We start from the raw sequence: 24,929 nt of genomic DNA on the forward strand, positions 1-24,929 counted from the left end.
TGCTGCCACTGGGTGTGTGTGGGGCCCAATTTTTGCAAAAAAGGGAGACTCCGCTTGGAGTCACCTTGCGGTGTTTTACGTGATTTTAGAAGGGCGTGCCATGCCTATATCTGTGTCTCCTTCTCTTTATCCTTGTCCTGCTCTTTTGTTTTCGCATGAGTATATGTCCTTGTCACTTTCCCATGTGTTTGTGTTGTGTTGTGAGTTGTTTGTCACCTTTTGGACACCTTTGAGGGTATTTTCTGGGTGTTTTTATGTGTTTGTGATTGCCTGCCATTGTTTCCTATGCGGTTCGAGTGGTTCGTCGAACGTTCGCTGAACCAAAGTCGAACGAGACCTCCGTTCGGCGAACCGAACTTGAGCCGAACCACGACCGGTTCGCTCATCTCTACATATAACATACAACCATCATAAATCTCTCTTAAATTGATGTTATATTTCTAATGGCTTGTTCACACATAGCATATAGAGCAGGGGTCTCAAACTCAGCTTGGTGTATGGGCCGCATATAGAAACAAAATTGAGAGGGGCCGCATTCTTTGCATGACAAAGGGACATTTTTAATGATTTCATGTTTTTTTTTTCTACACACCTTTTGGATCACATTTTCTGAACATGTTTTGCTTGTTTATTATAACAAACCTGCACTTTTTTGTTTAGTTAAGTTTATATATAAAAAAGCATTTTTAATGGCAATAACAAATCATGCTTTATTTTGAATTTTATCACCTTATTGTAATATTGTTTTAAAATTAGAAGCATTTAGTAATCTTAGCCAACATCTTGTAGTAATGTCCTCATCTGTCTGCCCTGTAGTAAGGTGCTCACCCTTGTGGTATTGTGCCCATCCATGTAGTATTGTGCCCATCCTTGTAGTATTGTGCCCTGTAGTATTGTACCCATCCTTGTGCCCTGTAGTATTGTGCACAGTAGTTTTGTGTCCATCTTTGTGCCCTGCAGTATTGTGCTCATCCTTGTGGTATTGTGACCAGTAGTATTGTGCTCATTTTTGTGCCCTGTAGTATTGTGCCCAGTAGTATTGTGCTCATCCTTATGGTATTGTGCCCAGTAGTATTATGCCCATCCTTATAGTATTGTGCCCTGTAGTTTTGTGCTCATCCTTGTGGTATTGTGCTCATCCTTGTAATATTGTGCCCATCCTTATGCCCTGTAGTATTGTGCCCAGTAGTATTGTGCTCATCCTTGTAATATTGTGCCCAACCTTATGGTATTGTGCCCATTCTTGAGGTATTGTGCCGATCCTTGTGCCCTGTAGTATTGTGCCCATCCTTTTAGTATTGTGCCCAGTAGTATTGTTCCCATCCTTCTGGTATTGTGCCCAGTGGTTTTATGCCCATCCTTGTAGTATTGTGCCCTGTAGTATTGTGCCCTGCAGTATTGTGCCCTGCAGTATTGTGCTCATCCTTGTAGTATTGTGCTCATCCTTGTCCCCCGTAGTATTGAGCCCATCCTTATGCCCTGCAGTATTGTGCCCTGCAGTATTTTGCCCTGCAGTATTGTGCCCATCCTTGTGTCAAGTAGTATTATACTCATCCTTGTGTCCAGTAGTATTGTGCCCAGTAGTATTGTGCTCATCCTTGTCGTATTGAACTCATCCTTCTAGTATTGTGCTCTTCCTTGTGGTGCTGTGCCCATCCTTGTTCCCTGTAGTTTTGTGCCCATCCTTGTAGTATTGTGCCCATCCTTGTGCCCTGCAGTATTGTGCTCTGTCGTATTGTGCTCATCCTTGTAGTATTGTGCTCATTCTTGTGCCAAGTAGTATTGAGCCCATCCTTGTGCCCTGCAGTATTGTGCCCATCCTTGTGTCCAGTAGTATTGTGCCCATTCTTGTGCCAGTAGTATTATGCTTGTCCTTGTGGTATTGTGCCCATTCTTGTGCCCTGTAGTATTGTGCCCAGTAGTATTGCGCTCATCCTTGTCGTATTGTGCTCATCCTTGTCGTATTGTGCTCATCCTTGTAGTATTGTGCTCATCCATGTGGTGTTGTGCCCATCATTGTGCCCTGTAGTATTGTGCCCATCCTTGTGCCCAATAGTATTGTGCTCATCCTTGTGGTATTGTGCCCATCCTTGTGCCCTGTAGTTTTGTGCACAGTAGTATTGTGCTCATCCTTGTGCCATGTAGTATTGTTCTCATCCTTTAGTAATACGCAAAAAAAATCTCCTCACCTTTCCTCCATTCCCTGTCTGCCCACGATCAGTGTTTGCAGCGTTTTGAATGCAGCATGTTTCAGCTGCCTCCAAAACGCTGGGGTGTAAAGTACAAGCATAGTGTTATGGGGGGACCGGCGGATTAGGACCAGGGGGTATATATCCCAATCGCCAGTCAGGGCCCACCGTGCTCCAGATGGCAATGGAGCTGCTGGCACCCTGTGGGTTAGGCGGAGACTATAGAGCTGGACGTCTCTGAGATAACCCAGGGAACCGGTCACAAGTGTAGGGACACGTCAGACCGGACAACAACCCAGTTAGCATTTCGGTGGAGCGGACGCTACTCCGACCACGTGTGTAGGGAGCACGTCAGGCCGGATGGTAACCAGTTAGCGTTGACCGAGAAGACCGCTGAGACAGCGCCCTGTCGGCCACATGTGTAAGACACGTCAGGCCGAGCGGTCCTCCGATTAGCGTTTCTGGTCACAACTCGACTGGCCACGTGTGTAAAGGACACGTCAGACCAGGTAGTCACACCAGTAGCATTTGACTGGGAAGCCGAGGAGGATAATAGGGTTCACACACCCAATCCAGGAACACCCTGTTAACTTCACAGGGGTTCTGGGGTGCGCTGTCCGTGCACGTAGAGGGCACAACCGGACAGGTGGCGCAGCAGGTACACTGTCCGTGTGCGTAGAGGGCACTCTCGGACAGGTAACGCAACAGGTATTCTGTCCGTGTGCGTAGGAGGCACAACTGAACAGGTGACGCAGCAGCCGCAGCCCAGTTAACGCCACTGGACTGCTCTAGCACAACAGGAACGGTAGCAAGGAAGCACGGCGCCTGACCCTCATGTGCTGAGCCACGAATCTTGGCGTGACAGGCAGTGTTCGCCTAGCCCTACCTACCGCTTCCAACAAGGCTTATGCCACCAAGAACTCTAAATAAAGACTGCGCACCTCCATGTTGTCTCCAGCCCCTTTTATAACCTGGGTCCGCCCCAAACCCAGGGTGCAACCACCAAGGTCCAATAGCAGAGTGCCATGTCATTAGTGACGTCACATGCGACCTATCCGGAACCGCCACGTCATTGATGACCTCATGGCAGCCACGCCCCAAACACTTCACCAGTCAACGTCTGACGACCAATGGTGAGGTGCCAGATTATAGTGGCGGGCCTCTGCGAGCCAGTCCGGAGTTGCCACATCATCAGGACAATTGACACCCTCTGCCCTATCAGGGCCTGCCACCTCACGGACATGCTCATTGAGGTCCTTACCGGACCTAGCCTCTGATGCACTAAGTGCCTGAGCATGCTCAGTAGCCTGAGCAACAGGCTCAGAAAGCAGATTATCAGTTTGAGCATGCTCAGTAGGCACATCCCAGAACTTAGACACAGCACGAAGTCCAAGTACCTGTGCAAAGAGGCTGTTAGGGTTAATTGGGGAGCATGATCAGTAGCCTGAACTGAGGACTTAGGGTATGTGCGCACGTTGCTTTTTACCTGCTTTTTACCTGCTTTTTTGCTGCTTTTTCTTCTGCGCTGTTTAATGCCAAAATGGATGTGTTCTTCTATTCAAGCAAAGTCTATGGGAATTTGGGTTTCTTGTTCACACTATGTTGTTCAAAATGCAGCCTTTTTGTGGCTGAACTTTGGTCAAAAACTCAGCTTTTCAAAGAAGCAACATGTCAATTGTTTTTGCCATTTGGGTTTTGCACTGCAAAGCGGAGTTTTTGACCAAAGTTCTGCCACAAAAAGGCTGCATTTTGAACAACATAGTGTGAACAAGAAACCCAAATTCCCATAGACTTTGCTTGAATAGAAGAACACATCCATTTTGGCATTAAACAGCGCAGAAGAAAAAGCAGCAAAAAAGCAGGTAAAAAGCAACGTGCGCACATACCCTGAGTCTCAAACATAACACAATCAGGCTGAGCATGCTCACTAGGCAAAACATCGGGCTTAGACTCTGGCTGGGGTAAATCGGCGCACGCATGCGCACTAGCCGCCTCTCCACACTTAGACGTGGTGGAAGGAGCAGCCAACTGGACGACCCGAGGCACGGCAAAGAACGGCAGCCGGCGCCTGGGCGCAACAGGAACTGCAGCAGGCTGCTTGCGGCTACGGCGTCGCCGGTTCGTAACACATAGTGGATGGGATTTCTAAAAATCCCATGACCACTGTGCTTGTGCGGCCAGCAGTAAAAGCTGACCTACGGTGCGGCTTGCAGAGGCCTAAGTGTTATGATCCGGAACCGTGGAAGACCACCATAAATCACTGGTAAAAGGTGACAAGAGCATTGGCAAGTAATCTGGCCGCAATCCTCTTACTAACCATCAACACTAGAAGTAGCCGAGGGGTGAACTAACATCCTGTGCACCGCGAACCCAGCCGGAGAAGCTAGCTATCCTAAAGGAAGGAAAGATGAATAACTCTCTGCCTCAGAAAATAGATTAAGAATAGCAAGCCCCCCACATTCAAAAGACTGCGGTGATATAGAAAAACACAATACACAGATAGATGATAGGATTAGCAAAAGGTAAGGCCCTTCTGACTAAATAGGACAGGATAGGAAAGGGACTGATGGTGGCCAGAGAAAAATCCTTGGGTGTTACACTGCACCCAAAAGGGGAGGAGGTGTTTTCATAGTAATGTGTCGCCATTTTCTGGGTGACTGTATATGAATTGTACAGCTCCACCCGGAAGTAAAGTGGAAACACATTTATATACAGACTGCGGTCATCAGTCTCCCGTGTGGTCATCAGTCTCCCGTGCGGTCATCAGTCTCCTGTGCGGCCGACAGGCCCGCTTCCGTGCGGGCGGCAGGCCCGCTTCCGTGCGGCCTGCGGTACCGTGCGGCCGGCAGGCACGCTCCCGTGGGGTCAGTCTCCCGTGCGGGCGGCAGGCCCGCTCCCATGCGGGCGGCAGACCCGCTCCCGTGCGGGCGGCAGGCCCGCTCCCGTGTGGGCGGAAGGCCCGCTCCCGTGTGGGCATTAGCCTGCCGTGCGGCCGCAGGCCCGCTCCCATGCGGCCGGCAGGCTCGCTCCCGTGGGGTCACCAGTCTCACTCCCGTGCGGGCGGCAGAACCGCTCCCATGCGGGCGGCAGGCCCGCTCCCATGAACAGTAGAAAAAAATAAAAAAGACATACTCACCTGTCTGCAGACTTCCGGTGCCATGCCCGCTCCCATCGCCTCTTACGGTACCGCCGCTGCGGCTGTGTGCCGGCTCCAAGGCTCGTCCGATGGATGCAGGACCTGGCGGAGAATCACCTGATGCAGTCACCTGACGCATCAGCTGATCGCAAGTCGCGCGGTGACTCCGGCTTTTTACCGCCCGGCTATCATCTGATGCCGTCAGGAGACTATCAGCTGATCACCAGCAGCTCCTGCAGCGATCGGACAGGAGCCAGCACGTAAGTGTGTAGGGTTTTTTTTTCACTGATGCATCAGCTGATTGTATAAACAGCTTTTATACAATCAGCTGATGTGTGATGGGATTCACCATCCTCCTGACACAACATCTGATCGGTATGCCTTCCAGCAAACTGATCAGATGATATTGGACGGCGCGGGACCCTTGACCCAGGATTACTGCGGAGGGGGGTTCTTTATTTCAATAAAGATGGAGTCACTAATTGTGTTGTGTTTTATTTCTAATAAAAATATTTTTCTGTGTTGTGTTTTTTTTTTATCTTTACTAGAAATTCATGGTGGCCATGTCTAATATTGGCGTGACACCATGAATTTCGGGCTTAGTGCCAGCTGATAATATAAAGCTAGCCCTAACCCCATTATTACCCAGTGAGCCACCCGGCATCAGGGCAGCTGGAAGAGTTGGATACAGCACCATTCTTCTATGAAAGCGCCATTTTCTGGGGTGGCTGCGGACTGCAATACGCAGCACGGGTGTCCAGAAAGCTTGGTTACTCTGCACTGCATATTCCAGTCCCCAGCTGCCTAGTTGTACCTGGCTGGACTCAAAAATTGGGCGAAGCCCACGTCTTTTTTTATTTTAATCATTTCATGAAAGTCATGAAATAATTTAAAAAAAAGGGCTTCGCTATATTTTTGGTTCACAACCTGGTACAAATAGGCAGCTGGGGGTTGGGGACAGCCCGTACCTGCCTGCTGTACCTGGCTAGCATACAAAAATATGGCGAAGCCCATGTCATTTTTTTGGGGGGCAAAAAACTACTGCATACAGTCCTGGATGGGGGATGCTGAGCCTTGTAGTTCTACTCCCCCTGCCTGTCCCTCCAGCATACAGTCCTGGATGGAGCATGCTGAGCCTTGTAGTTCTGCAGCTGTCTGCTCTCCTGCATACACTAGGGGAGAATGAAGAACATATTGAAGAAGGAAATGTCAGACCTTTTATCTTTTTTTATTTTTTAAACAATCTTTAATGGCATTGTTCAATGATAAAAACGCAGTGAGCAAAATCGCAGCAAAAAAAACGCGGTAAAAAATCATGCGTTGTTGCCGCGGTTTTTTGCAACAGGTGCTTTTTTGTACGTTTTTTGCTACAAAAAACGCACAAAAAAGCAGCAAAGCAGTGTGTGAACCTAGCCTTACTGTCAGTTACAGTTTAGTGATGAGGGGGTGTCATATAGATGCCTGCCATCAGTAAACTATGACTTATTGGCAGCTATGGGCTGCTGCCATTAACTCCTTCATTACCTCGATTGCCACAGCATCACAGCAACGAGAAGACCCGTGAAAAGTCCGGCACTGTCACATCTAATGGATGCGGCCATTACGGGTGGCTGCTGGATGATATTTTTAGGCTGCGGGGCTCCCCATAACGTGGGCCTCCCCAGCCTGAGAATACCAGCCCCCAGTTGTGATGCTTTATCCTGGCTGATTAGAAAAATTGGGGCGGACCGCACGCTGTTTTTGATAATTTTTTTGGTTTACTGTACGCTATGGACCCGCCCACCGGCGGCTGTGATTGGTTTGGTTGCACTGAGACAGCTGTCACTCAGCATTGGGGTGTGTCTGCCTGCAACCAATCACAGCCAACGGTGAGCAGGGAAGGAGTGAATACGAGATGGAATAATTAGCCGGCTTTGGAAGATGAAAGCCACCACCGTGAGAGCAGTGTGACAGGCGCCCGGTCATCGGTGAGTATGAAGCACTTTCTCCTACCCCTTTGGGGCAGATTCTATTCCCAATAAACTTTATATGGGGAGCAGCATCCGGCCAGATACTGGGGATCAATCCTCTGCCGACCCACAGTCTGCGAGTGATTGGTCTGTCAGCCCTCGATACCGCAGGGACCTGAGTAAAAGAATTTTCATGCAATTGTTTTAGCTGCGGGAATCCTGCAGCAAAACATGCAGCTGTCAAGATCTGCATAGTGCGCACAGCATTTTTTTCCCATAGGTTTTGCTGGTGATTCACTGCAGAGATGTTATGAACGTTTTCTGTAGCGAAACATGCAGCAAAACCTCAGGAAATCCGACAGTGACTGTTACACAAACATATACAGACTGCGGTCATAGCACCCACATATATACACTGACTGTTACACATACAGTATACGCTGTATGGCACTGTATGGTGGCTCAGTAGTTAGCACTGTATGGTGGCTCAGTAGTTGGCACTGTATGGTGGCTCTGTATGGTGGCACTGTACGGTGGCTCAGTAGTTGGCACTGTATGGTGGCTCAGTAGTTGTCTCTCTAGTTGGCACAGTATGGTGGCTCAGTAGTTGGCACAGTACGGTGGCTCAGTAGTTGGCACTGTATGGTGGCTCAGTAGTTGGCACTGTATAGTGGCTCAGTAGTTGTCTCTCTAGTTGGCACAGTACGGTGGCTCAGTAGTTGGCACAGTACGGTGGCTCAGTAATTGGCACTGTACGGCGGCTCAGTAGTTGGCACTGTATGGTGGCTCAGTAGTTGGCACAGTACGGTGGCTCAGTAGTTGGCACTGTATGGCGGCTCTGTAGTTGGCACTGTATGGTGGCTCAGTAATTGGCACAGTACGGTGGCTCAGTAGTTGGCACTGTATGGTGGCTCAGTAGTTGTCTCTCTAATTGGCACAGTACGGTGGCTCAGTAGTTGGCACTGTATGGTGGCTCAGTAGTTAGCACTGTATGGTGGTTCAGTAGTTGTCTCTCTAGTTGGCACAGTACGGTGGCTCAGTAGTTGGCACAGTACGGTGGCTCAGTAGTTAGCACTGTACGGTGGCTCAGTAGTTGGCACTGTATGGTGGCTCAGTAGTTGGCACTGTACTGTGGCTCTGTAGATGGCACTGTACAGTGGCTCAGTAGTTGGCACTGTATGGTGGCTCAGTAGTTAGCACTGTATGGTGGCTCAGTAGTTGTCTCTCTTGTTGGCACAGTACGGTGCCACAGTAGTTGGCACAGTACGGTGGCTCAGTAGTTAGCACTGTACGGTGGCTCAGTAGTTGGCACTGTACTGTGGCTCTGTAGTTGGCACAGTACGGTGGCTCAGTAGTTGGCACTGTATGGTGGCTCAGTAGTTGGCACTGTACGGTGGCTCAGTAGTTGGCACTATATGGTGGCTCAGTAGTTGGCACTGTACGGTGGCTAAGTAGTTGTCTCTCTAGTTGGCACAGTATGGTGGCTCAGTAGTTGGCACAGTACGATGGCTCAGTAGTTGGAACAGTACGATGGCTCAGTAGTTGGCACTGTATGGTGGCTCAGTAGTTGGCACTGTACGGTGGCTCAGTAGTTGGCACTATATGGTGGCTCAGTAGTTGGCACTGTACGGTGGCTCAGTAGTTGTCTCTCTAGTTGGCACAGTATGGTGGCTCAGTAGTTGGCACAGTACGATGGCTCAGTAGTTGGCACAGTACGGTGGCTCAGTAGTTGGCACTGTATGGTGGCTCAGTAGTTGGCACTGTACGGTGGCTCAGTAGTTGGCACTATATGGTGGCTCAGTAGTTGGCACTGTATGGTGGCTCAGTAGTTGTCTCTCTAGTTGGCACAGTATGGTGGCTCAGTAGTTGGCACAGTACGATGGCTCAGTAGTTGGCACAGTACGGTGGCTCAGTAGTTGACACTATATGGTGGCTCAGTAGTTGGCACTATATGATGGATAAGGGTAGGATTAGATACACAGCTGTGCAGACAGTATCACACAGGAGAGAAATACACAACTCATCACACAGTATCACACATGAGGATTAGATACAGCTCAGCAGACAGTATCACACAGGAGAGGATTAGATACACAGCTCAGCACACAGTATCACACAGGAGAGGATTAGATACACAGCTCAGCACACAGTATCACACAGGGTAGGATTAGATACACAGCTCAGCACACAGTATCACACAGGGGAGGATTAGATACACAGCTCAGCAGACAGTATCACACAGGAGAGGATTAGATACACAGCTCAGCAGACAGTATCACACAGGGGAGGATTAGATACACAGCTCAGCACACAGTATCACAACAGGGGAGGATTAGATACACAGCTCAGCACACAGTATCACACAGGGGAGGATTAGATACACAGCTCAGCACATAGTATCACACAAGGGAGGATTAGATACACAGCTCAGCACACAGTATCACAACAGGGGAGGATTAGATAAACAGCTCAGCAGACAGTATCACACAGGAGAGGATTAGATACACAGCTCAGCACACAGTATCACACAGGGGAGGATTAGATACACAGCTCAGCAGACAGTATCACACAGGAGAGGATTAGATACACAGCTCAGCACACAGTATCACACAGGGTAGGATTAGATACACAGCTCAGCACACAGTATCACACATGGGAGGATTAGATACACAGCTCAGCAGACAGTATCACACAGGAGAGGATTAGATACACAGCTCAACACACAGTATCACACAGGGGAGGATTAGATACACAGCTCAGCAGACAGTATCACACAGGAGAGGATTAGATACACAGCTCAGCACACAGTATCACACAGGGGAGGATTAGATACACAGCTCAGCACACAGTATCACACAGGGGAGGATTAGATACACAGCTCAGCACACAGTATCACACAGGGGATGATTAGATGCACAGCTCAGCAGACAGTATCACACAGGAGAGGATTAGATACACAGCTCAGCACACAGTATCACACAGGGGAGGATTAGATACACAGCTCAACACACAGTATCACACAGGGGAGGATTAGATACACAGCTCAGCAGACAGTATCACAAAGGGGAGGATTAGATACACAGCTCAGCAGACAGTATCACACAGGAGAGGATTAGATACACAGCTCAGCACACAGTATCACACAGGGGAGGATTAGATACACAGCTCAGCACACAGTATCACACAGGGGAGGATTAGATAAACAACCATGCAGACAGTATCACCAGTACACACAGGGAAGCAAGCGGAAGGGTTGACACACACACACACACACGCGAACGTGGACGGGGCTGAGGACAGCTGGGGGAGGGAGGGGGTTTCATTACAGACAGTAACGGCAGGGGGCTGGTGAGAGCAGAGGGAGGACACACACACCGGAGGCCGCCAGAACGGGGCTGGGGACAGCGGAGGGACGTGATTTAATAACAGATGGTTACGGCAGAGGGCTGGTGAGAGCACAGGGAGGACACACACACCGGTGGCCGCCAGAACGGGGCTGGGGACAGCGGAGGGACATGATTTGATAACATACGGTAACGGCAGGTGGCGGGGGCTAGTGAACAGAGGGAGGGAGAGTTTGTGTGATAGGTAACGGGGGGAGTGGAGGCGTTGACAGGTGTAAAGTGGCGCAAAGAGCATGGATTGAATCTCCACAAAAATGGCGCTGAAATCTGCCCTTTGCTGTGATATGGACAGCCCAGGGGGCGCGTCCAGATCACAGCATACACCCACTGTAATGGTACACATAGGGTCGGATAGCGACCACTATTCTCTATGCACAGGGGCTGCAATAAAGGAGTGTGGAACTGTTGTTACACACACAGCAAATCCAACATGGCCCCCAGTGCATACAGTAAAATAGAATTACATAAAAACTAAATAAGCTACGAATTTCATTTTGAATTAGAAATACTTCATTTCAGAATCACTTATTTTGATAAAAAACTAAAAAAACGCGATACAGTCCCTTTAACAGTTACAGATAACAGCGTCTGTGTAGCTAAGCTCAGGGACTTCCTTGCTGCATTTCACCATTAAGAGGGATAGAAAGTGATGATTCCATTCCTCTACACTGACCCACAACCCGGCCACTGTACCGTCCTGCCCTTTTTAGCAAAGCCATTTTAATTTCAGAGTGCTTCCAGTTAGTGCCATCCAAAGAGTGGCTGCTGTCCACCATTATTGTGGCACTTGTGCCAAGCAAGTCCCACCCCCTCTGCATTCTCCCCTCCTGCACATTTTTGCAAAGCCATTTTAATTGAAAAGGGTGCTGCCAGTTAGTGGCATCCTAAAAGTGGCTGTTGAACTTCATTAGTGTCCCACTGGTGCCAAGCTATTTCCAGCACCTCTGCATTGCACCCTCAAGCTCATTTTTACTAAGCCATTATATTAGCAATCACTGAGAAAACTTAGTGGCATCCTAAAAGGGGCTGTTGGACTTCAGTAGTGTCCCACTCGTGCCAAGCTATTTTCAGCACCTCAGCATTGCACCCTCAAGCTCATCTTTACTAAGCCATTATAATAGCAAACACTGAGAAAACTTAGTGGCATCCTAAAAGTGGCTGTTGGACTTCATTAGTGTCCCACTGGTGCCAAGCTATTTCCAGCACCTCTGCATTACACACTCAAGCTCATTTTTACTAAGCCATTATAATAGCAAACACTGAGAAAACTTAGTGGCATCCTAAAAGTGGCTGTTGGACTTCATTAGTGTCCCACTGGTGCCAAGCTATTTCCAGCACCTCTGCATTGCACCCTCAAGCTCATTTTTACTAAGCCATTATAATAGCAAACACTGAGAAAACTTAGTGGCATCCTAAGGGGTACTTTGCACGCTGCGACATCGCAGGCCGATGCTGCGATGCCGAGCGCGATAGTACCCGCCCCCGTCGCAGCATCGATATCCTTGTGATAGCTGGCATAGCGAACATTATCGCTACGGTGGCTTCACATGGACTCACCTGTCCTGCGACCGTCGCTCTGGCAAACACTGAGAAAATTTAGTGGCATCCTAAATGTGGCTGTTGGACTTCAGTAGTGTCCCACTGGTGCCAAGCTATTTCCAGCACCTCTGCATTGCACCCTCAAGCTCATTTTTCTAAGCTATTATAATTGCAAACTGTGCTGCCAGTTTAAGGGCCATAATTGCATTGTCAGGGATAGTCTGTGTTGTTTCTTCTGCTGTCAATAAAGCTAGACCACCTCTGCAATCTTCATTACCTCTCAATTTTTACTACCACATTTTAAGTGGACAATCTTGTCGCAATCAAAATGAGTGGCAAAATGACAGATGCTGGTGTAAAGGGGAACAGGCGTGTTGGAAAAGGAAAAAAGTTTGTGTCCGTGGGGAAGGTGGCAAAGCTCCATTAACATCTGCTAAAGATAGGCCATCCTCCAGCAAAAGTAAGATGTCTACTACTTTCCGTGGACAATCCGATGTGCTCCCATTTTATGGACACAAACAACTGGAACAAAGGTAGATGATGCCCAAAAAAAGAAAATGCTTGAATGGATCTCAAGTGGTCCAATAAGTGCCCTCTCCTCCACCTCAACTACCGCATCCAACAAAACCCAGTCCTCTAAGTTGTCATCCCAATCATACTTGCTTTCTCCCAGCTCTCAAGTCTCCATCCGCCCTGCACAGTATGGTGGAACAGAGATGGCTGAGTCTGCAGAGCTGTTCAGTCACACTATAGCCTGGGAATCACAGGTCTGCTCCCAAGCTACAGCGAGTACAGACCAGGAAATGGTCTGCAGTGATGCCCAGAACATTTGTGACTCAGATTCAGGCCGTGATGACCAAGTTTCTGAGCATAATGTTGACTCTTATTCACAAACTGTAACACCTGTTGTTATAGACAATGAGGAACATACTGATGACGATGAGACGCAGATACCAGATTGGGATGACAACTTAAATATTCGGTCAGGACAGGAAGAGGCTCAGTCTGAGGGTGAGGGGAGTGCAAACACATTGCTTGATGGGGAAGTTCTAGATCCCACCTACTGTCAACCCACAGTCAGGCACTCGAGGAGGTCAAGAGAGGCGGTGGAGGAGGATGCAACTGACGACAAAGTTACCTTGCGCTTTCCTGGACAGAGGAGGAGTACTGGTAGCACATCTACAACTGCATCCTCAGCCACCACTCTGCCTCTGAGCACTAGTCGGGGGTGCTCAGCAGGTCGCATGTCCTCTAAGCCTTGCCTAGCCTGGTCCTTTCTTGACCTTACAAAGGATCGCCCAAATCATGTGATCTGTAAAATTTGTCGGGAATCTGTAAGTAGAGGCAAAAACCTCAGTTTGAAAACTTCTTCCATGAATTGTCACATGAATAAATATCATATGTCCCAGTGGAAAGCTCAATGTGCTGCAATGCGGCCCAGCGGAGCGGACCATCCACCGCCTGCCCCTTCCAGTGCATCCGCGCGCTCTTCATCTTCTAGGACTGTGGGGACAACTGTCACACCTGGTTTTCCACGCACAACTTCCACCTCCGTAACCACAACAGGCAGTTTGCTTGGTAGGTCGTCAGTTGGTTTGGAAGGGGAAACAAGTGCGTGTGTACAGCTCTCTCAGACATCGATAGCACCAACGTTGGATGAAGGCAACATCATGTCCACGCCTGCATTTTCCTCACAAACCTGCATTTTTTCAGGGACACCCTACTCACCACCGTCTACACACAGCAGCCAGATCTCTGTCCCTCAGATGTGGACAAATAAAAGGCCATTTCCTGTGACCCATGACAAAGCTAAGAGGTTGACTTTATCCCTCTGTAAGCTCTTGGCTACCGAAATGCTGCCTTTCCGCCTGGTGGACACACAGGATTTTAGAGACCTTATGTCTGTCACTGTGCCCCAGTACCAGATGCCCAGTCGCCACTACTTATCTAAGAAAGGTGTGCCTGCGCTACACCAGCATGTCACACACAACATCATTGCTTCCTTGAGAAACTCTGTGTGTGAACGGGTGCATTTCACCACCAATACTTGGACCAGTAAGCATGGACAGGGACGTTACATGTAGAGATGAGCGAACCGGTCCCGGTTCGGCTCGAGGTCGGTTCGCCGAACGGATGTCCCGTTCGAGTTCGGCTCGTCGAACCGATCTCGAACTGCATAGGAAACAATGGCAGGCAATCACAAACACAGAAAAACACCTAGAAAACACCCTCAAAGGTGTCCAAAAGGTGACAAACAACTCAAACACATGGGAAAGTGACAAGGACATATACTCATGCGAAAACAAAACAGCTGGACAAGGAAAAAGAGGAGGACACACAGATATAGGCATGGCACGCCCTTCTAAAGTCATGTAAAACACCGCAAGGTGACTCCAAGCGGAGTCTCCCTTTTTTCCAAAAATTGTGCCCCACACACACCCACCCATTCAGTGGCAGCACTTGTGCCCTAGTTGTACACTTCACAGCTAGATTTGCATCAAGCACATTCAAAAATACGCCATAATTAACCGTCCCCAGGATGACACCAGGGTAGGTAGCAAAGTCTTTCCTGATCCCAGCTCTGTTCATCTTGGCTTCTTTTAAAAACAATGTAAGCAAGGGTTACTCCAAGCGGAGTCTCCTTTTTTTCCAAAAATTGGCCCCACACACACCCACCCCTTCAGTGGCAGCACTTGTGCCCTAGTTGTACACTTCACAGCTAGATTTGCATCAAGCACATTCAAAAATACGCCATAATTAACCGTCCCCAGGATGACACCAGGGTAGGTAGCAAAGTCTTTCCTGATCCCAGCTCTGTTCATCTTGGCTTCTTTTAAAAACAATGTAAGCAAGGGTTACTCCAAGCGGAGTCTCCTTTTTTTCCAAAAATTGGCCCCACACACACCCACCCCTTCAGTGGCAGCACTTGTGCCCTAGTTGTACACTTCACAGCTAGATTTGCATCAAGCACATTCAAAAATACGCCATAATTAACCGTCCCCAGGATGACACCAGGGTAGGTAGCAAAGTCTTTCCTGATCCCAGCTCTGTTCATCTTGGCTTCTTTTAAAAACAATGTAAGCAAGGGTTACTCCAAGCGGAGTCTCCCTTTTTTCCAAAAATTGTGCCCCACACACACCCACCCATTCAGTGGCAGCAGTTGTGCCCTAGTTGTACACTTCACAGCTAGATTTGCATCAAGCACATTCAAAAATACGCCATAATTAACCGTCCCCAGGATGACACCAGGGTAGGTAGCAAAGTCTTTCCTGATCCCAGCTCTGTTCATCTTGGCTTCTTTTAAAAACAATGTAAGCAAGGGTTACTCCAAGCGGAGTCTCCCTTTTTTTCCAAAAATTGTGCCCCACACACACCCACCCCATCAGTGGCAGCACTTGGGCCCTAGTTGCAAACAGGATGTTTTGATTTGCATCAAGCACATTCAAAAATACGCCATAATTAACCGTCCCCAGCATGACACCGGGGTAGGTAGATAAAGTCTTTGCTGACCCATGACTTGTTCATCTTGGCTTCTTTTAAAAACAATGTAAGCAAGGGTTACTCCAAGCGGAGTCTCCCTTTTTTCCAAAAATTGTGCCCCACACACACCCACCCATTCAGTGGCAGCACTTGTGCCCTAGTTGTACACTTCACAGCTAGATTTGCATCAAGCACATTCCAAATCCAAAAGCATTTACTCTCCCCAGGATGACACAGGGGTTGTAAATTCCTTCTGGATCCATGACTTGTTCATTTTGATGAACGTCAGTCTGTCCACATTGTCACTGGACAGACGCGTGCGCTTATCTGTCAGCACACACCCAGCAGCACTGAAGACACGTTCAGAGACAACGCTGGCAGCTGGACACGACAAAATCTCCAAGGCGTAAGTTGCGAGCTCTGGCCATTTTTCTAGGTTTGAAGCCCAAAAGGAGCAAGGCTCCAGTTGCACAGTCATGGCATCGATGTTCATTTGGAGATACTCCTGTATCATCCTCTCCAGCCGTTGACTATGTGTCAGACTTGTTGTCTCTGGTGGCCTTGCAAAAGAGGGTCTAAAAAAATTATTAAAAGATTCCATAAAATTGCTGTTACCAGCACCAGATACGGTCCTACTGGTACGGGTAGACTGTTGAAGATGACGAGACCATCCCATGTTTGTCAAGTTACAACTGGGAGATTCCCTCCCTGCACCTGCACGGTTGTTTGGTGGAAAAGCCGAGCTAAGATCGAGTAACAGCTTCTGCTGATAGTCCTGCATACGTGCGTCCCTTTCTATGGCTGGAATTATGTCACAAAATTTGGACTTGTACCGGGGATCTAATAGTGTGGCAATCCAGTAGTCATCATCACTTCTAATTTTGACAATACGACTGTCATGTTGGAGGTAGTGCAACAAAAAGGCACTCATGTGTCTTGCGCAGCCATGCGGACCAAGTCTACGCTGTGTTTGTGGCATAGAGGTGCTACCCGTTCTTTCTTCCTCTGACATCTCCCCCCAACCTCTTTCAACTGAAATTTGACCAAGGTCTCCCTCATCCGCTGAGTCTTCCATGTCCATGGACAGTTCGTCCTCCATTTCTTCATGTTCTCCTGCACCTTGCTCAACATTTCGCCTGCTACTATGCGCCCTTGTCGATCCCTGTCCCCCATGGTCCCATGCCTGCTGCGTTGGTGATGATGAACGTCTGGACCTTGGTGATGTTGTTGTCCCTTGCGCATATGAATCCTCCTGTAGTTCCTCCCCTTCATGTTGTCCCACCCCCTGACTCCGAATAGTGTTTAGCGTGTGCTCCAGCATGTAAATGACTGGAATCGTCATGCTGATAATGGCATTGTCAGCGCTAAACATATTCGTCGCCATGTCGAAACTGTGCAGAAGGGTGCATAGGTCCTTGATCTGAGACCACTCCATCAGGGTGATCTGCCCCACCTCTGCATCTCGTTGGCCCAGGCTATACGTCATGACGTATTGCACCAGGGCTCTGCTGTGCTGCCACAGTCGCTGTAACATGTGGAGAGTTGAATTCCAGCGTGTCGCCACATCGCATTTCAGGCGATGAACCGGCAGGCCGAAAGACTTCTGGAGCGATGCAAGTCGCTCTGCTGCGGCGCTTGAACGGCGGAAGTGAGCAGACAGTTTTCGTGCCCTGTTCAGAAGGCCATCTAGGCCGGGATAGTGTGTTAACAATTGCTGGAGGACAAGGTTCAACACCTGAGCCATACAAGGTACGTGTGTCACCTTGCCCAGGCGAAGGGCCGCACCCAGGTTTGCAGCATTGTCGCACACGGCCTTACCAGGCTGCAGGTTGAGTGGAGACAACCATTTATTAAACTCGGACCGCAGAGCTGACCACAACTCCTCAGCTGTGTGACTCTTATTCCCAAGACATGTCAAGCTAAAGACCGCCTGATGCCGTTGCGCTCTGCTGCCAGCATAGTAATGAGGCGTGCGTGATTCCTTCTGCGCAGTGAGAACGCTGGTGGCCTGACCAGGCAGGCTTGGGGCGGAGGTGGAGGACCCAGATGAGGTGGAGGATGCAGAAGCAGTGGCGGAACTTGGACAGACAGAGGATTGACACACAAGTCGTGGGGACGGCAAGACTTGTGCAGCAGACCCTTCACCATCTATCACCATAGTTACCCAGTGCCCAGTCAGTGACATGTAACGTCCCTGTCCATGCTTACTGGTCCAAGTATCGGTGGTGAAATGCACCCGTTCCAACACAGAGTTTCTCAAGGAAGCGGTGATTTTGTGTGCGACATGCTGGTGTAGCGCGGGCACACCTTTCTTAGAGAAGTAGTGGCGACTAGGCATCTGGTACTGGGGCACAGCGACAGACATAAGGTCTCTAAAATCCTGTGTGTCCACTAGGCGGAAAGGCAGCATTTTGGTAGCCAACAGCTTACAGAGGGATAGAGTCAACCTCTTCACTTTGTCATGGGTCGCAGGAAGTGGCCTTTTATTTGACCACATCTGAGGGACAGAGATCTGGCTGCTGTGTGTAGACGGTGTTGAGTAGGGTGTCCCTGGAAAAATGCAGCTTTGTGAGGAAAGTGCAGGCGGAGACATGATGTTGCCTTCATCCAAAGTTGGTGCTATCGATGTCTGAGAGAGCTGTACACACTCACTTGTTTCCCCTTCCAAAACAACTGACGACCTACCAAGCAAACTGCCTGTTGCGGTTACAGTGGTGGAAGTTGTGGGTGGAAAAACAGGTGTGACAGCTGTCCCAACAGTCCTAGAAGATGACGAGCGCGCGGATGCACTGGAAGGGGCAGGCGGAGGATGGTTTGCTCCGCTAGGCTGCATTGCAGCACGGTGAGCTTCCCACCGGGCCATATGATATTTATTCATGTGACGATTCATGGAAGAAGTTGTCAAACTGCTGAGGTTTTGACCTCTACTAAGACGACCATGACAAATTTTACATATCACATAATTTGGGCGATCTTTTTCTATGTCAAAAAAGGACCAGGCTAGGCAAGGCTTAGAGGCCATGCGACCTGTTGATCCACCCCGAATAATGCTCAGAGGCAGAGTGGTGGCTGAGGATGCAGTTGTAGACGTGCTACCAGTGCTCCGACTCTGTCCAGGAAGGCGCAAGGTAACTTCGTCGTCGGTTGCATCCTCCTCCACCGCCTCTGTTGACCTCCTCGAGTGCCTAACTGGGGGTTGACAGTAGGTGGGATGTAGAACTTCATCATCAATTGTTGTGTTTGCACTCCCCTCCCCCTCTGACCGAGCCTCTTCTTGCCCTGACCGAATATTTAAGTTGTCATCCCAATCGGGTATCTGCGTCTCATCTTCATCAGAATGTTCCTCATTGTCTATAACCACAGGTATTACAGTTTGTGACAAAGGGTCAACATTATGCTCAGAAACTTGTTCCTCACGGCCTGAATCCGAGTCACAAAGGTTCTGGGCATCACTGCAGACCATTTCCTGTTCTGTACTCACTGTAGCTTGGGAGCAGACCTCTGATTCCCAGGCTATAGTGTGACTGAACAGCTCTGCAGACTCAGCCATCTCAGTTCCACCATACTGTGCAGGGCTGATGGAGACTTCAGAGCTGGGAGAAATCAAGTGTGATTGGGATGACAACTCAGAGGACTGGTGTTTTTTGGATGCGGTACTTGAAGTGGCTGAGAGGGCACTTGTTGGACCACTTGAGATCCATTCAAGCATTTTCCTTTTTTGCCCATCATCTACCTTTCTTCCTGTTGTTCGTGTCCGTAAAAAAGGGAGCACATCGGATTGTCCATGGTAAGTAGTAGACATCTTACTTTTGCTGGTAGAGGGTCTATCTTCAGCAGATGAAAATGGAGCTTTGCCACCTTCCCCACGGACAAAACCTTTTTTGCCTTTTGCACCACGCCTCTTCCCCTTTCCACCAGCATCTGTCATTTTGCCACTCATGTTGATTGCGACAAGATTGTGGACTGAAAATGTGGTAGTAAAAATTGAGAGGTGGTGTAGATTGCAGTGGTGGTCTAGCTTTATTAACAGCAGAATAATCAAGAATAAATATCCCTGACAATGCAACTACAGGCCTTAAACTGGCAGCAAAAATTGCTAGTCTAATGGCTTAGTTATAATGAGTTGGAGTGTGCAACGCAGGCAGACGCGCTCTGCAAATGTCTTTGCACTAGTGGGACTATAGCAAAGTCCAATAGCCACAGATAGGATGCCACTAGGTACACTGAGTGTTTGCTAGTGTAATGGCTTAGTTATAATGAGTTGGAGTGTGCAACGCAGGCAGACGCGCTCTGCAAATGTCTTTGCACTAGTGGGACTATAGCAAAGTCCAATAGCCACAGATAGGATGCCACTAGGTACACTGAGTGTTTGCTAGTGTAATGGCTTAGTTATAATGAGTTGGAGTGTGCAATGAAGGCAGACGCGCTCTGCAAATGTCTTTGCACTAGTGGGACTATAGCAAAGTCCAATAGCCACGTATAGGATGCCACTAGGTACACTGAGTGTTTGCTAGTGTAATGGCTTTGTTATAATGAGTTGGAGTGTGCAACGCAGGCAGATGCGCTCTGCAAATGTCTTTGCACTAGTGGGACTATAGCAAAGTCCAATAGCCACGTATAGGATGCCACTAGGTACACTGAGTGTTTGCTAGTGTAATGGCTTAGTTATAATGAGTTGGAGTGTGCAACGCAGGCAGACGCGCTCTGCAAATGTCTTTGCACTAGTGGGACTATAGCAAAGTCTAATAGCCACAGATAGGATGCCACTAGGTACACTGAGTGTTTGCTAGTGTAATGGCTTAGTTATAATGAGTTGGAGTGTGCAATGCACGCAGACGCGCTCTGCAAATGTCTTTGCACTAGTGGGACTATAGCAAAGTCCAATAGCCACGTATAGGATGCCACTAGGTACACTGAGTGTTTGCTAGTGTAATGGCTTAGTTATAATGAGTTGGAGTGTGCAACGCAGGCAGACGCGCTCTGCAAATGTCTTTGCACTAGTGGGACTATAGCAAAGTCCAATAGCCACGTATAGGATGCCACTAGGTACACTGAGTGTTTGCTAGTGTAATGGCTTAGTTATAATGAGTTGGAGTGTGCAACGCAGGCAGATGCGCTCTGCAAATGTCTTTGCACTAGTGGGACTATAGCAAAGTCCAATAGCCACGTATAGGATGCCACTAGGTACACTGAGTGTTTGCTAGTGTAATGGCTTAGTTATAATGAGTTGGAGTGTGCAATGCAGGCAGACGCGCTCTGCAAATGTCTTTGCACTAGTGGGACTATAGCAAAGTCCAATAGCCACGTATAGGATGCCACTAGGTACACTGAGTGTTTGCTAGTGTAATGGCTTAGTTATAATGAGTTGGAGTGTGCAACGCAGGCAGACGCGCTCTGCAAATGTCTTTGCACTAGTGGGACTATAGCAAAGTCCAATAGCCACAGATAGGATGCCACTAGGTACACTGAGTGTTTGCTAGTGTAATGGCTTAGTTATAATGAGTTGGAGTGTGCAACGCAGGCAGACGCGCTCTGCAAATGTCTTTTCACTAGTGGGACTATAGCAAAGTCCAATAGCCACAGATAGGATGCCACTAGGTACACTGAGTGTTTGCTAGTGTAATGGCTTAGTTATAATGAGTTGGAGTGTGCAACGCAGGCAGATGCACTCTGCAAATGTCTTTGCACTAGTGGGACTATAGCAAAGTCCAATAGCCACAGATAGGATGCCACTAGGTACACTGAGTGTTTGCTAGTGTAATGGCTTAGTTATAATGAGTTGGAGTGTGCAATGCAGGCAGACGCGCTCTGCAAATGTATTTGCATTAGTGGGACTATAGCAAAGTCCAATAGCCACGTATAAGATGCCACTAGGTACACTGAGTGTTTGCTAGTGTAATGGCTTAGTTATAATGAGTTGGAGTGTGCAACGCAGGCAGACGCGCTCTGCAAATGTCTTTGCACTAGTGGGACTATAGCAAAGTCCAATAGCCACAGATAGGATGCCACTAGGTACACTGAGTGTTTGCTAGTGTAATGGCTTAGTTATAATGAGTTGGAGTGTGCAACGCAGGCAGATGCGCTCTGCAAATGTCTTTGCACTAGTGGGACTATAGCAAAGTCCAATAGCCACGTATAGGATGCCACTAGGTACACAGAGTGTTTGCTAGTGTAATGGCTTAGTTATAATGAGTTGGAGTGTGCAACGCAGGCAGATGCGCTCTGCAAATGTCTTTGCACTAGTGGGACTATAGCAAAGTCCAATAGCCACGTATAGGATGCCACTAGGTACACTGAGTGTTTGCTAGTGTAATGGCTTAGTTATAATGACTTGGAGTGTGCAACGCAGGCAGACGCGCTCTGCAAATGTCTTTGCACTAGTGGGACTATAGCAAAGTCCAATAGCCACGTATAGGATGCCACTAGGTACACTGAGTGTTTGCTAGTGTAATGGCTTAGTTATAATGAGTTGGAGTGTGCAACGCAGGCAGACGCGCTCTGCAAATGTCTTTGCACTAGTGGGACTATAGCAAAGTCCAATAGCCACATATAGGATGCCACTAGGTACACTGAGTGTTTGCTAGTGTAATGGCTTAGTTATAATGAGTTGGAGTGTGCAACGCAGGCAGACGCGCTCTGCAAATGTCTTTGCACTAGTGGGACTATAGCAAAGTCCAATAGCCACGTATAGGATGCCACTAGGTACACTGAGTGTTTGCTAGTGTAATGGCTTAGTTATAATGAGTTGGAGTGTGCAACGCAGGCAGATGCGCTCTGCAAATGTCTTTGCACTAGTGGGACTATAGCAAAGTCCAATAGCCACGTATAGGATGCCACTAGGTACACTGAGTGTTTGCTAGTCTAATGGCTTAGTTATAATGAGTTGGAGTGTGCAACGCAGGCAGACGCGCTCTGCAAATGTCTTTGCACTAGTGGGACTATAGCTAAGTCCAATAGCCACGTATAGGATGCCACTAGGTACACTGAGTGTTTGCTAGTAAAATTGCTTAGTTTAAAAAAGTTGGAGTGTGCAATGCAGTCAGACGTGCTCTGCAAATGTCTTTGCACTAGTGGGACTATAGCAAAGTCCAATAGCCACGTTTAGGGTGCCACTAGGTACACTGAGTGTTTGCTAGTATAATGGCTTAGTTATAATGAGTTGGAGTGTGCAGAGGACAGGAGGGTACAGTGGCAGGATTGTGGGGCTCTGGGTAGAGGAATGGAAGCCTGCCTTTCTATTCCCTCCTAATGGTGAAATGCAGCGAGGAAATCCCTGACCTTGGCTACACAGACGCTGTTGCTGTTTGCAGGACCTGTCACCTATGGCTCTCTGACCCTGCCGGTTTGAGCCCTTAAAAGGACTGCTATAAAGTGCTCTCCCTAAGCTGTCTAACGCTGTGTATGCAGCGCATACAGCTGTATCGGCGATAGGACTCAGGAGGAGGACGGAGCTGCGACAGTGATGTCTGACACCAAAGACGCAGAAGGCAGATAATGGCGTCCTGGAAGAAAATGTCCGGTTTTATAATGCAGGGACATGTGACATGGACATCCTATCACACATGCCGTTGCTTCTCTGGCTCAAAGTCCACTTAGCTGTGTGTGTGTCTGGGATTGGCTGACATGCTGGCCCGCCCCACAAGACGCGCGCGCTTAGGGAAGGAAGACAAGAAAAAAAAAAAAAAAATGGCGATCGCCATTATAGAAACAGCAGTGATCTGAAGGCGCTGTTCACGCACACTATACACTGAAATGTCATAATAGTGTGATTCACAGAGTGACTTACACTATTACAGCAGAAACCAAGCTATGATTTAGCTGGTTTTTTGCTGCTAGAACCGTTCTCGAACGTTTCTAGAACTATCGAGCTTTTGCAAAAAGCTCGAGTTCTAGTTCGATCTAGAACAGGCCCCAAAATCACTCGAGCCTAGAACTGGAGAACCACGAACCACGAACCGCGCTCAACTCTAGTTACATGTCACTGACTGGACACTGGGTAACTATGGTGATAGATGGTAAAGGGACTGCTGCACAAGTCTTGCCGTCCCTACGACTTGTGTGTAAATCCTCTGTCTGTCCAAGTTCCTCCACTGCTTCTGCCTCCTCAACCTCGTCTGGGTCCTCCACCTCCGCCCCAAGCCTGCCTGGTCAGGCCACCAGCGTTGAAACGGCGCAGAAGGAATCATGCCTTCCTCATTATTATGCTGGCAGCAGAGCACAATGGCATCAGGCGGTCTTTATCTTGAAATGTCTTGGAAATAAGAGTCACACAGCAGCTGAGTTGTGGGCAGCTCTGGAGACTAAGTTTGATAAATGGTTGTCTCCACTCAACCTGCAGCCTGGTAAGGCCGTGTGCGACAATGCTGCAAACCTGGGTGCGGCCCTTCGCCTGGGCAAGGTGACACATGTACCTTGTATGGCTCACGTGTTGAACCTTGTCGTCCAGCAATTTTTAACACACTATCCCGGCCTAGATGGCCTTCTGAACAGGGCACGAAAACTGTCTGCTCACTTCTGCCATTCAACCGCCGCAGCTGAGCGACTTCCATCGCTCTAGAAGTCTTTCGGCCTGCCGGTTCATCGCCTGATATGCGATGTGCCGACACGCTGGAATTCGACTCTCCACATGTTACAGCGACTGTGGCAGCACCGTCGAGCCCTGGTGCAATATGTCGTGACGTATAGCCTGGGCCAACGAGATGCAGAGGTGGGGCAGATCACCCTGATGGAGTGGTCTCAGATCAAGGACCTATGCACCCTTCTGCACAGTTTTGACATGGCGACGAATATGTTTGCCATTATCAGCATGACAATTCCAGTCATTTACATGCTGAATCACACGCTAAACACTATTCGGAGTCAGGGGGTGGGACAACAGGAAGGGGAGGAACTACAGGAGGATTCATATGCGCAAAGGGACAACAACATCACCAAGGTCCAGACATTCATCATCACCAAGGCGGCAGGCATGGGACCATGGGGGACAGGGATCAACAAGGGTGCATGGTAGCAGGCAAAATGTTGAGGAAGGTGCAGGAGAACATGAAGAAATGGAGGAAGAACTGTCCATGGACATGGAAGACTCAGCGGATGAGGGAGACCTTGGTCAAATTTCAGTTGAAAGAGGTTGGGGGGAGATGTCAGAGGAAGAAAGAACGGTTAGCACCTCTATGCCACAAACACAACGTGGACTTGGTCCGCATGGCTGCGCAAGACACATGAGCGCCTTCTT

The 24,929-nt window shown here is 48.7% G+C and overlaps 1 protein-coding gene across 1 annotated transcript in view; it reads right to left on the reverse strand.

Moving 5' to 3' along the window:
- The window catches only part of GRIK3 (glutamate ionotropic receptor kainate type subunit 3), a 1,015,705-nt gene that overhangs the window by 354,294 nt on the left and 636,482 nt on the right, over positions 1 to 24,929 (reverse strand). The gene's annotated exons all lie outside the window — the stretch shown is intronic.

This window comes from Anomaloglossus baeobatrachus, chromosome 2, assembly GCF_048569485.1.
Source record: "Anomaloglossus baeobatrachus isolate aAnoBae1 chromosome 2, aAnoBae1.hap1, whole genome shotgun sequence".
Lineage (NCBI taxonomy): Eukaryota > Metazoa > Chordata > Amphibia > Anura > Aromobatidae > Anomaloglossus > Anomaloglossus baeobatrachus.